Below are 13764 nucleotides of genomic sequence, written 5' to 3'. Positions count from 1 at the left end.
GAAGACTTCTGTAGCTAAAGTGGAAACAGATATTCAACAAATCCAAAATTTTAATGCAGCTACAGTTAAAGATAGAGCACCTTTATACAGGAGACTTGAATTACTGGAAAATTGGATTCGACATTTGAATTTTAGACTAACTTCCCTAGGGTTATGGGAGAACTCCCATTAATCACCTTTAAGAGATACCTTCGGGAAGTACTTCTTATACCAGAGACAGAGATTCCTCCGATTAATAAAGCATATTTTCTACCCGCTACTTCAGCAGAAAGACGCACACTAATGGATCCTGGAGGACTTTCTTAGATATGCAAAATTTAACCACTCTCTTGGAATCCTCGGGTATTGAGATTATTGATCGCACTACTTTACTTGTATCACTTATAGTTGAACAGGACATTAGTAAATTAATGTCCTGCTATTTCCGTCATTTTAATTCTCCTTTTCATGGCTCTAATGTGCGAATGTTTCCTTATATTTCTAAAATCACACAAGAAAGGCAAAAGGGCTTTTTGATAATGAGACAAGAAACTATCTCCCTAGGAGCCACTTTCCTATTAGGATACTCTTGAAAATGCATTGTTAAAAAAGATAGTGATTGCTATATCTTCTTTGCCCTGGAGTAGCTGGGATCCTTTCTTGATTCATTTTCTACCTAGTTTTCTAAATCCATAAAGTTCCAGTATCTTTGAATATTAGGCAGCTCTATAAGTTCAGGATTAAGCTTTTTCCTTGTTTATTTCCTTGCCAACCCCCACCCCCCACCCCCGGGTAGACTGAATTATGATTTTTGTAATAATCTAATGATATCTTTACTATTTTTTTTGTATCCTAATATTGTTTCACACTGGCTTATACATGTTTCCTATGTATATTAATACTTTGTATGTATTGGTAAAGTTATAAATTTAAAAAAAAAAGAATTCTGAAACCATCGGCTCTTCCGTCACACAAACTGTTGGACTCCATTCTCTCAAAAACTTGGGAATCACCTCAATCAATTCCTCTTGTTTCTAGAAAACTGGATTTGAAATTCAGGTTACAGAGGTCTATGGCCTTCGAGTGATTCAGCTTCCCCACGTGCCAGTAGTGGTAGAGTTGGCAATGAAACGAATAAAGAAGTCAAGCTACATTCATCAACTCCCCCAATAAAAGACCACAGAATTGTTGATGAATACGCCAAAAAGTCATTTCAAAGTGTAATACTGACTTCTCATATTCAACAGCATCAATTTTATATGGTCCAGTACCTCTATGAGTCCCTACAGCTATTACAACCTTTTCTCCATATGGAGTCAGGACAACCAATTACACCTCAACCATTCTACGACATGGAAGAAGGTCTGAGAGATTTACTCAGAGTGGTGTATGAATCCTTTGAGTCATCTTCCACAACTTCAACCACAGCCATTGTGGCTCGATGTATGGTGTGGCTCTGTTCTACCTCCATCAGAGAAGATATCCATGAAAAACTGGCTAATCTTCCTTGCACAGAAGACAATTTAGGGAAAAATTCAAAGATACAGTAGGTCAATTAAAAGCAAAACATAATAGTTCAGTCCCTCTCGAGATGCTTAGATCCTCAATCTTCAATAAGATGTTGCTACCAATGGAAACCATTTTACTACCAATGAAATTCATATAAGACTTTCCTACCATATAGAGCACAGCAATTTCAATCATACCAATTACCAAGCTCACAGCCCCAATCAGCTCAAGCCAGACCTCTCCAAAGGGACAGAAAACAGCAAAAACCATCCCAGACCTCTCTTCAAAAGCCTCCACCATTTTTTGAAGATGTCTCAGCCACAGCCGGGTCTCCCAGTCACGGGAAGAATTCAGAGTTATCATTTAGAGTGGAGCAGAATTACTATGGATCAATGGGTCCTTCGAATCATCCACGAGGGTTACCATCTAAATTTCCTATCCAATCCTCCCCTTCCTCGCCCCACTACCACAATGAAGGAGGTTCCAATATACATCTTCCAGAGCAGGAGATATAGATTTTGCTTCAAGAACAAGCAATCCGATTGGTTCCAAAGAACAAAATCAATTCGGGCTATTATTCCCAATACTTCCTCATTATGAAATGATCAGGAGGTCTCGGCCCCATTCTAGACTTACGCTCCCTAAACAAGTTCCTTCGGAAAGAGAAATTCAAGATGATATCCTTCAAGTTAGTTCTACCTTTCATACAGGAAAACGAATGAATGTGTTCTCTGGATCTCAAAAATGCATACACTCACATTCCAATACATCCCTCCTGATGGCAGTTCCTGTGCTTTCAGGTGAACTCCATACACTACCAATACAAGGTTCTGACCTTTGGTCTTTCCTTTGCTCCCAGAATCTTTACCAAATGCCTGACTGGCAGTAGCCCTTTTGAGACATCAAGGGATTCAATTATTTCCTTACCTGGATGACTGGTTAACAGTTTCTCCCGACCCGAACTCCTTGTCTCAGCAAATAGAGATGACAATCTTGTGTCTAGAATCTCTGAGTTTTCTTATCAATTATGAGAAATCACTACTGAAACCAACTCATATTCTTCAATTCATAGGAGCCAGGATAAACACTGGTGCATCTCGTGCTTTCCTCCCCTAGGAGAGGATCGATCGGATTCATCACCAAGGTACAGACTTACTTCTAAGTCAAGAGTTATTACCCGTGCGATGATATCACCGGCAAGGATGGCCGAGACTTGAGCTCCACGGTCCCCCGCTGGACTCTCCCCGATAGCCCCATGCTACAGCGGCGATTTCTTTGGCTTTCAGCTCGGGAGAGCTTCTGATGCTGCCAGGCCCACAATGCAGCTATTTTGGTGCTCGAGGGTGGCGGATGGTGGCGGCTGCGGCCGGGAAGAGCGAGCAGCACGGCGAACCCAAGATGGCAGCTGGCCCGCCGCAATGACCCCCCTTACCACAAGCTTAAGTGGGCGATTCTGCGGTGTTCCACCTTCGGAGGCCCCCTAGCAACTCAGTGCCGGCTCCGGAGCACCAGACGGGCGGCGAGAAGCACGGGACACGAGCGAAGCTGCACGGAGTGCAGCTTCGCTCGTGTCCCGTGTCTTCTGTGCATGGCCAAAATGGCGGCCGCCTCCGTGAGTTTCAGCCACTGAACTGACGTATGGGCCTGTATTTGGGGAACCTTGGCAGGAGAACACCGTTACAAACTTGGGAGTCCTTGAGCAATACCTCTCCTTTCCCTGTTATCTGCATGGGAGAGGGACAGACTGGGCCTTGTGAGCGCCTTGTAGCTATGCCCCGGGAGGTTCAGGATTCGGGCCCTGGACATCGGGCCTGCAGACACCAACATGACTATGTTGCCAGCTCAGGACCTGCGCCCTCTGACTCGGCTCGCCCAGTTGGTGACTCCGTCCCGAGAACCATCTGGCGGTTGGGCCTGGCGTCCCGTGTTCTGGCCCCCACTGTCCTGAGGGCCCCGGTCATTCCCACAAAGAATGGGCGATGCGACAGAGAAGCGCGCGCAAAAAGTGTTGTCTGCCGTCCCCACTCCACCACATCTAAGATGGCAGAGGTCCCTGCGGGTGCAAAGGTCTTGGACTCTCTCTCAGCAGACGCCCTGCTCCAGATCTCTCAGAGTGTCACGGCGGCCTTGGATCTGCACCTCACCAAAATAAAAGCTTCTATGGACGACATCAAATCAGCTCTGGAAGGGCAAACTAAAAGGCTGGACGAAGCGGAACATGTTCTATCGGATCATGGTGACCGGCTTGGGGAGTCGGAGCATCACATGGAAGCATTACAGGCCACTCAGTGGGAGCTGCTGGCAAAGATTGAGGACTTAGAAGACAGGAGCCGGCGGAATAATATCCGTATCATTGGCTTGCCTGAGTCCATTAAGGAGGGTGAGCTGCCTGCTCTGGTTGAGACCTGGCTACCGGCACAGATGGGTCTCCCCTATCCCGCTGATTTGTGAACGAGTCCACCGTGTCAAAGTGCTGCAGGAGGGGGCTGCGAGGCCCAGGCCAGTGTTAGCAAGAATATTGATCTGGGCTTACAAAACTAGAGTAATGCGGGCATTTAAACAGCAGGCTGCAATGGAATACCAAGGTCACAAGATTCTTCTATTCAATGACTTCTTGGCTAACACGATAGCACAGTGGAAGACTATGTCACCGGCATGCACGGAGTTACACAAGCGAGGCATTAAATTTGGACTGCTTTATCCAGCTAAGCTACATGTCTTCCACGATAATAAAGTTCTCTTCTTCACCTCTAAAGAAGATGCGGAGATTTTCATAGCCACATTGCCACGCGCTGGCGGAGAGTGAAGGGCAGTTTCACGCTGCCTATGCCTGCCTCGTCGTCGCTACTGGAATGTTCTCAATTGCCAGTTTGAGTTTCTACAGTTTTGTTGACTTCCCCTGTCCGCTGGGCCGTAGACTTTACTTCATACCTACGAGTTTGTAGAATGCTATGCCCGGGACTGTGATCCTTGTTCTGCGAATTGGGATTGAGGCCATAGTTTTTGAGCCTCTCAGGATCTAGGGTCTAGCTGGTTTCATGTGGATATGCTATTTTGAAAGGCTGCATTACAAAGGTATTGCTATCTTTGTGTGGGGTTGGGGAGGGGGGGGGCTGGGAGGGGGGGCTAGAGGGGAGCTTCTCTCCACCTCATAATACATGGTGGGGGGGAGAGTGGCTCTGAGCCTCTTGGAGCGAGTGAGAGTGGTGTGGGCAGTGTGTGAGTGTGTATGGGAATGACTGGGGTGTGTGAATGGGGGTTTCTGTGCTCAGGGGTTTTGGGATACAAAGGGGGGGGGGGGTAAAGCGGGGAAAGCAGTTGCTGAGACCAGGGATTTTGGTGTACTTTGCTTATGGGATCAGATGCTTGCAGCTTAGGCTGGGAAGCTGCAAGGCTGAATACTGTGTGGGTTCCAAGCCCTCCCTGTGCGTCGGGCTACTATTACTGTGTGCTGACAGATGGAATGGCAAAGGTTAAAGTAACTACACTGAACATAGATGGAATCTACTCCCCACTTAAGAGGAAAAAATTATTAGGTCAATTTAACCATATGCACTCCCAGGTGGTTTTTGTCCAGGAAACCCACTTGTGTGATACTGAACATCAGAAACTCAAAAAAGGGTGGGTCGGCCAATGTCTGTACTCCTCTTATACAGCTCACAAACAGGGTGTGGCTTTACTTTTTCACAAAGATTTGCCATTCCACATTACCAGAACTTGTCATGACAAGGAAGGTCGCTATGTTGTTGCAGCCAGGGTCCTTTACCAGCAGAAGGTTGTGTTCTGCAATGTGTATGCTCCCAACACCTACTCACAAGAATTTTTTTCTTATTTGGTGGGCTTGCTGGCAGACTTTTCAGGTCATGTCTTGGTGGTGGGAGGCGATTTCAATGCGGTGGCCAATAAACAGGTGGATTGCAAACCGCCCAAGCCCACCGCCATCAATGACAGGCATCAGGGGGTAAACTTTTTATGCTCCGAGTTGCAGCTCCTGGATGTGTGGTGTGTCCTGCATCCGGGGGATCTGGATTATACTTTTTTCTCCAACCCCCACCAGACCTATTCACACCTAGACTATTTATTGATCTCGGACAGGTCCAGGGTGGAGGAGTCGAATATTGGGGTTATCTCTTTATCAGATCATGCCCCCGTCTCGGTCCTTCTGACCTGTGCGCAAGGCCCGAGGCTCCCGTTTTCATGGCGCATGCGACCGGATCTCTATTTAAGCCAGGATTTCTATCACCATTTGCAGAGCTGCTGGAAGGAATACGTGACGCTTAATACTACCCCGGACATTTCGGCGGCTATGCTGTGGGAGGCCAAGACGGTTATGTGGGGGGAAATTATCGCCTCTGTAGCTAAGATTAATAGGCAGCGCAATGCTGAAATCCTGCGCCTCACAAAGGTGCTCAAGGAGGCACAGCAGCGGCACGTGGTTGATATGACCCCGGAAGCTAAGGGCCAGGCTGACCAAGTGCGGGAAGTCCTCAACAACCTTCTCCACCAACGGGCATCTAAATCCCTTCGGTACTACCAGTATCATTTGTATAAGTACTGGAACCGCGCCAGTAAATTATTGGCTAACTTAGTGTGACCTCGGGACCACGGGAGGGCAGTTGTAGGTATTCGGGATCAGCATGGAAACCATCGGACTGCCCAAGGTGACATATCTGACCAATTTTTTGAATGTTATCAGCAGCTATACGGGGAGAAATCACAGGATCGGGTGGTCACTGAGACCTTATTTCGGCACACCTCCTGGTTGCGAGTATCCCCGGAGCAGTTGACTGTTCTTAATGCCCCTATTAGTAAACAGGAAGTACATGCGGCTATACAGAAAATTAAATTGAGGAAGGCCGAGGGGCAGGACGGCTTGGGCTCCGAATTTTATAAAATTCTGAAATTTTCTTTACTGTCACCTCTCCGACAATTCTATAATGAAATAATGGACCTTGGCTCGCTGGCTGCTGCCTTAAATCACTCGGTCATAATGGTCCTCCCGAAGCTGGGCAAAAATCCGCTGGAAGTTGGTTCGTACCGGCCAATTTCTCTTCTTAATGTTGACATTAAGCTTTTGGCGGCTATTTTGGCTGCGCGACTGAGTGGCCTTCTTCCCCTTCTCATTCATGGGGACCAAACGAGGTTTGTTCAGAGTCGTCAGGGAATACGAAATGTGCAGCGCTTGATTGTGTCTCTCAATTATTCCTCAGGGGAGGAGGCGGTGATACTCAGTCTAGACGCAGAAAAGGCGTTCGACTCCCTGTCGTGTGAGTACTTATTTTGGGCGCTGCGACAGTATGGAATCTCGGGGGCGTTTTTGCAGTGGCTTGGGTTGCTGTATAGTAACCCTAGTGTCAGTGTCCTGGTGAATGGAGACCCGACTCCCTCATTCGCTCTGCACTGCGGGGTCCGATAGGGCTGCCCTCTCTCCCCATTGCTCTTTATCATGGCTCTTGAACACTTAGCTATCTGCCTGCGGAGGGATCGCCAGGTGTGGGGTTTTAGTGTCCACAATCATCCCCTTAAGTTAGCAATGTTTGCTGATGACCTATTGCTTTTTGTGGGTCGTCCCCGTACTAGCATACCTACAATCATCAATCTGTTTGGCCAAGTCGGAAGCGCTGGCTTTGGAGCCTCAGCTGCAACACACGTGGGACGGCCACTTTCCTCACAAGTGGGCTGCCAAGTTGAAATACCTGGGAATATGGGTCCCTCGGAATCTGGCATGCTTATATGATCTCAATGTGCGCACTATTTTAGACAAGGTACAGACGCAATTGGAAGTCTGGGGTTCTCTACTGCTGTCCCTGTTTGGGCGATGTGCGCTGATCAAATGGTAATTGCTCCCAAAATAATTTATGTTTTGCATATGACCCCTTGCTGGCTGAAGGCTGGGGATCTCAGAAGACTGTGTGCCATGATTCAAAAATTCTTATGGAGGGGGAGGAAAGCATGCCTCAGCTACGCAACACTGGCTTGTCCTAGGGAATAGGGGGGATATGGCTTGCCAGATTTTTGGCTCTATAATGCCGCCTGCCAGTTGCGCTTCGTGGGGGAGTGGCTCACTGACACTTATCACTATTGTGAGCTGGGCTCGCTACGTTGTATGACTGCCCCCTGGTCCCCTGTGTTACACTTGGGCTGTGTTCAGGTGTAGTGAACACCACCCAAAAGGGTGGCTCCAGGTGGAGAGAGACAGGGATGGCTGGAAACAGTGTCTGGGTCCCGGCTGGGTCAGGGCAGGCGGCAAGAAGCAGTGTAAAAGTCCAGGCTGGGTCAGGGCAGGCGGCAGATAACAGTGTCAGAGTCCAGGCTGGGTCAGGGCAGGCGGCAGGTAGCAGTGTCTGAGTCCAGGCTGGGTCAGGGCAGGCGGCAGGTAGCAGTGTCTGAGTCCAGGCTGGGTCAGGGCAGGCGGCAGGTAGCAGTGTCTGGGTCCAGGCTGGGTCAGGGCAGCTAGAAGAAAGACAAAGAGCCCGAAGGCCACACACACACGTACGGCAGAGCAGAGAGCCCGAAGGCCACACACACACACATACGGCAGAGCAGAGAGCCCGAAGGCCACACACACACACACACACACACACACACACACGCACGCACGGCAGGGCAGAGGGCCCGTAGGCCACACACGGACACAGGGCAGAGGGCCTGAAGGCCACACACGGACACACAGTAGAGCAGAGGGCCCGTAGGCCACACACGGGCACAGGGCAGAGAGCCCGAAGGCCTCACACACACACACGGCAGGGCAGAGGGCCCGTAGGCCACACACGGACACACAGCAGAGCAGAGGGCCCATAGGCCACACACGGACACAGGGCAGAGAGCCCGAAGGCCTCACACACACACACACGGCAGGGCAGAGGGCCCGTAGGCCACACACACACACACGCACTGCAGGGCAGAAGGCCCGTAGGCCACACACGGACACAGGGCAGAGGGCCTGAAGGCCACACACGGACACACAGCAGAGCAGAGGGCCCAAAGGACCGCACGCACAGTAAGCAAGGCAGGGCAGGGCAGAAGGTCCGAAGACCATACACAGCACAAGGTAAGGCAAAGCAGGGTAGAAGGCCCAAAGGCACACACAGCGCAAGACAAGGCAAAGCAAGGTAGAAGGCCCGAAGGCACACACAGCGCAAGGCAAGGCAAGGCAAGGCAAAGCAAGGTAGAAGGCCCGAAGGCCGTGCAAGGCAAGGCTAGGCAAAGCAAGGTCCAAGGACCACACGCACAGCAAGCAAGGAAGGCTAGAGCAGGGAGCCCAGGCGAGCTCGATGCCGAAGCACCGAGGGAACTGTCAGGCAGGGTTATAAGGGAAAGCCCAGAACATAGAGTGGACAAGGGAGATGGACTGGGCCTGTCAGGAGAGCCAGCTCTAGAGGGACCCCTGGTGGTGAGGCGGTTGCACAGCAGCCATAGCCGTAACAGTACCCCCCCCCCCCCTCAAGGCCTCCCCCTCCTCCTGGGTCCCATCTTTGCAGGAGGTACTCAATAATAACGTGAGACCCCTCCGGGGGTGATGTGGCAGGTTCAACTCCTTCCCTAGGCAGTAAGGCAGTCCATAACCCCTCCTGGGGTAATAAGGCAGACACAGCCCCAACCTGGGGCAGCAAAATAGTCCATAACCCCTCCTGGGACAAGGCGGCAGGGTTAGACCTCTTCTGGGGCAAGGTGGCAGGTTCAATTCCTTCCTGAGGCAACAAAGCAGTCCATAACCCCTCCTGGGGCAAGGCGGCAGGGTTAGACCCCTCTTGAGGCGACAGGGCAGGTACTAATCCCTCCAGGGATGACAGCAGGGTCGGTCCGGACCCCTCCAGAGGCGGCAGCAGGACAGGTACGGACCCCTCCAGGGGCGGCGACAGCAGGACCGGTACGGGCCCCTCCAGGGGCGGCAGCAGGACCGGTTCAGCAGACTCAGATGGCTGAGTCAGAAAGTCTGTCAGTAGGACCGGTTCGGACCCCTCCGGGGACGACAGCAGGACCGGTTCGGACCCCTCCAAGGACGACAGCAGGACCGGTTCGGGCCCCTCCGAGGACAACAGCAGAACCGGTTTGGGCCCCTCCGAGGACGGCAGCAGGGCCGGTTCGGGCCCCTCTGAGGACGGCAGCAGGGCCGGTTCGGGCCCCTCCGAAGACGGCAGCAGGGCCGGTTCGAGCCCCTCCGGGGACGGCAGCAGGGCCGGTTCAGCAGGCTCAGATGGCTGAGTCAGAAAGTCTGTCAGTAGGACCGGTTCAGACCCCTCCGGGGATGGCAGCAGTACCGGTTCGGACCCCTCCGGGGACGGCAGCAGGAGGCTCCTCTTGAGGTATTTTGACATTCAGAGGTGGTAGAGCACTGAAGTCAGTTGTGCGTTGTTCACCAGTCATGGGAGTAGTTATGTTGGTGTGAAAAGAGGATAAAGACTGGGCTGTAGATGACAAATTCTTAAACCCCCGATCATGGTTCCTTGATTCTGCAGCAGAGACTTGCAGCTTAGAAAAAACACAGGCTGCTTTGGGCTGTCTTGGGAAGGTGCTCGTTAGTGTCCACTTGGCAGCTGTGGGAAGCAGAGCCCTGCTAGAGTTAATTACTTCCCTCTGCTTCTGTTTCTGGTGCTCTAGCGTGGAAGTTATAGAATGCTTCTTAACCCGGTGAGTTCTAAGATTTTCAGAATTAATACTTGTTTCCTGGTAGCAAGTTTTTTCCAAAGTGTCCAGAGATGAAGTGCTAGAATGCTTAGTCCATAAACTGTTACATGAAATAATGTTGATAACTGGGCCAGAAGCTGAACGCACGGTAGTTGAGCTGACTGTTCTCCCTAATGAAGCAGCTGGTCCTATAGCTGAGCAACAGGGGCACGGTTTGCCTGGTGGTAATAGGCTGGGAATACATGAACATTTCCACCATCCTGGCTTTGGAGTAGAACAGTTCAAACACTCTTGATAGACAGAGACATTTCTCTTATTGCAGTTACTGCATGACCAGTGTTCCTGACCAGCAAGTTGACAGGCTAGACTGTAGTGCGGTTTAAATAAAAAGATAGTGCACGCTTACAGTCCAGGGTATGTAAGGCTCGTTCTCCTTGGTGAGCATGAGGCCTTGGGAAGAATTTGGGTAAAACTATGGATTGGTTTAAGTGGAATTCCGTAACTACCTTGGGAAGGAATTTTGGATGTGTACGGAGAACCACTCTGTCATGTAGGAACTTTGTATAAGGTTCATATGTGACAAGTGCTTGTAGCTCACTAACCCTCCTAGCTGAGGTAATGGCTATGAGGAAGATAGTCTTCCATGTGAGAAATTTAAGATCACAGGAATCTATGGGTTCGAAAGGAGAACGCATGAGTCCTGTTAAGACCAGATTCAGGTCCCATTGTGTGACTGGTGGTCGAATTGGTGGCTTAAGTTGAGTTAAACCTCTCATAAACCTACTGATGAGAGGTTGTGTGGATATAGGTGCATCTGCCATTTTATTATGGTAAGCCGAGATCGCACTTAAATGCACTCTTACAGATGAAGTCTGTAGCCCAGAGTCTGACAAGTGACATAAATAGTCTAGTAGAGAGGAGGTGGAGCAGGAAAAGGGGTCAATATTGCTTTGCCTGCACCACAAAGTAAACCTTTTCCATTTTGAAGAGTAATTTTTCCGAGTTGAAGGTTTACGTGAAGCTATACGCACTTGAGATACTTTTGTTGAAAGGTTTAGTGGTTTTAAAATTAAGCTTTCAACATCCATGCTGTCAGGGATAGGGATTGAAGGTTGGGATGTCGCAACCGACCCTGATCCTGAGTTATGAGAGTGGGAGCTACTCCCAGGCGAATTGGCTCGCTGATCGAGAGGTCTAGAAGTGTGGGAAACCAGACTTGTCGAGGCCAGTATGGGGCTATGAGTATCATGGACCCTTTGTCCTGTTGTAGCTTCACCAGAGTTTTGGTTATAAGCGGTATCGGAGGATACGCGTATAGTAGGCCTGAGTTCCAAGGGTGAGCAAAGGCGTCCTTGGCTGGCTGATTGTTCCGTTTGTGTAGCGAACAGAAAGTGTCCACTTTGTGATTCAGAGGTGATGCAAAGAGGTCTATCGTCGGTTGTCCCCAACTGCGGAATATGCGGGCCACTACTGAGGGATCCAGGGACCATTCATGTGGTTGGAATTGACGACTGAGTCGATCTGCTCCTGTGTTGTGTATACCTGGCAAATAAGTTGCCTGGAGAAATATTGAGTGTGTTAGGGCCCAGCCCCAAATCTGTGCAGCTTCTTGACAAAGGAGAGACAAGCCCGTACCTCCCTGTTTATTGATGTACCACATGGCTACTGTGTTGTCCGTTTGGATCAAAATAGTCTTGTTGGAAAGGCAGTCTTTGAAGGCATGCAGCGCATAGCGTATAGCTCGAAGCTCCAGGAAATTGATTTGAAAGGTTGCTTCGAGTTTTGTCCAAGTACCCTGGGTGCGGAGATTGTCTATGTGAGCTCCCCAACCCAAGGTGGATGCATCTGTAGTTAAAGTTATTTGTGGAAATGGTTGCTGGAAGGTTTGACCCTTGCACAAATTGTCCTTGTTTATCCACCAAAAAGAGATGAGCGTAGCTTGGGTGTGATTTGAATTAGAGAATGAAGTGGTTGAATGGCTTGGATCCATTGAGATTTTAAAGTCCATTGAGTGATTAGCACCTTACTTACTATTTTACGATGACAAGGTAGTTCTCCTGACTCACCCAAAATTTCTTCCCAAGGTGGAGTCAGATTTTCATATTAATCAAGACATTACGCTTCCAATATTCTTTCCCAGGCCTCATGTCAACAAGACAGAATCTATGCTACATACATTAGATTGCAAGAGAACATTGGCTTACTATAAACGGAGAACTCAGCCTCACTGCAAGTCTTCTCAATTATTCATATCTTTCAACCCAAATTCACTAGGAGTTGCAGTTTCCAAAAGAACCATATCAAACTGGATCACAAACTGTATTCAGTTCTGTCATAATTCAGCAGAAATTCCTATATCAGGTTCAGTTTCTGCACATCAACTGCGAGCTAAAGCTTCTTCTATAGTGCATCTGCAAAATGTTCCCATACAGGACATATATAGAGCTGCCACTTGGTCCTCAGTTCATACTTTTACTGCACACTATTGCTTAGACTGTTTAGCAACTGTGGATAGCGGACTGGAACAAGCAGTATTATCCAGTGTGCTAGATTAGAAAACCATGTCCATGGTGGAGTAAAAAAAAAAAGTAAGGTATCGTACAATGGGTAGCAATAAACTAACACCTCACCTCAATTCCAATCCTTGGGTTTTTTTTTGATATGCTTGGGTCTCCCAGGGCTAATTCAGCCTGCTTATCGACAGAAAAAAAGCAAGTTTGCTTACCGGAGACGGTTTTTTCCATAGATAGCAGGATGAATTAGCCATGTTTCCCACCCTCCTTCCTGGACATATTTTTTTCTACTTCTATATACTAAGGCCACACTGCCTTCTAGCTTTTTTAGTAACTGAAGAGAGTGATGACGCGCTGTGTTCGGGAAGTGCCGCACAGGTGCAGCACACAAAAACTTTGAATCTTGGAGAAGAATGTCCACTAGAATGCACCCTTGATGACGTCACCCAAATAGCATGGCTAATTCATCCTGCTATCTATGGAAAACACCATGAACGGTAAGCAAACTTGCTTTTCTGGCAAGTTTTGTCCAGGTCTGCTTCTTTCTGTAGAATCCCACTTTCCTCGACTCCTTCCCATATAGGATGCTCTGGACCTTCATGACCTCCCTGACAAGACTGTCCACCTCCTATGGTTGGAAGTTAGGCTTCCTAAGTAGAGGTCCCTTTCTTCCAGGCACAGTGCAGTAAGGAATAAAGCTTGTGAGACCTGCCCTTATACACCCACATTCATACATAAAGGTGACATTAGACACATAATGGATCAGATTTTACACGCATAAATTGTACGCATGTACTCTTATAAAATAACATTATTTAGCATGGAACTTATATACACATAAATTTATATTATGTATGTGCCTACAGTGCCTTTTTAAAAGTGGTATATGCATATTATTTTCTTAAAAGTGTGCGTAGAATTGGTCAATATGCTAAATATTGGGTGTAAGGAATCCAAGGCATGTGTGGGATGATTAACTAATTATCTGAAGGCTTCTCTTATATTTTATTGGCCTTAGCTCTTCACCTCCATAGTTCGTGTTTAATTAAAGAGGGTGAGGCCCTTCAATCACCACAAAAAAACTCTTCTTTCTTATTGTATGCGCCAAATGTATTAGAAGACATCTGGGTGTTTA

This window comes from Rhinatrema bivittatum, chromosome 1 (assembly GCF_901001135.1).
Source record: "Rhinatrema bivittatum chromosome 1, aRhiBiv1.1, whole genome shotgun sequence".
Lineage (NCBI taxonomy): Eukaryota > Metazoa > Chordata > Amphibia > Gymnophiona > Rhinatrematidae > Rhinatrema > Rhinatrema bivittatum.
This window is presented reverse-complemented; position numbering follows the sequence as displayed.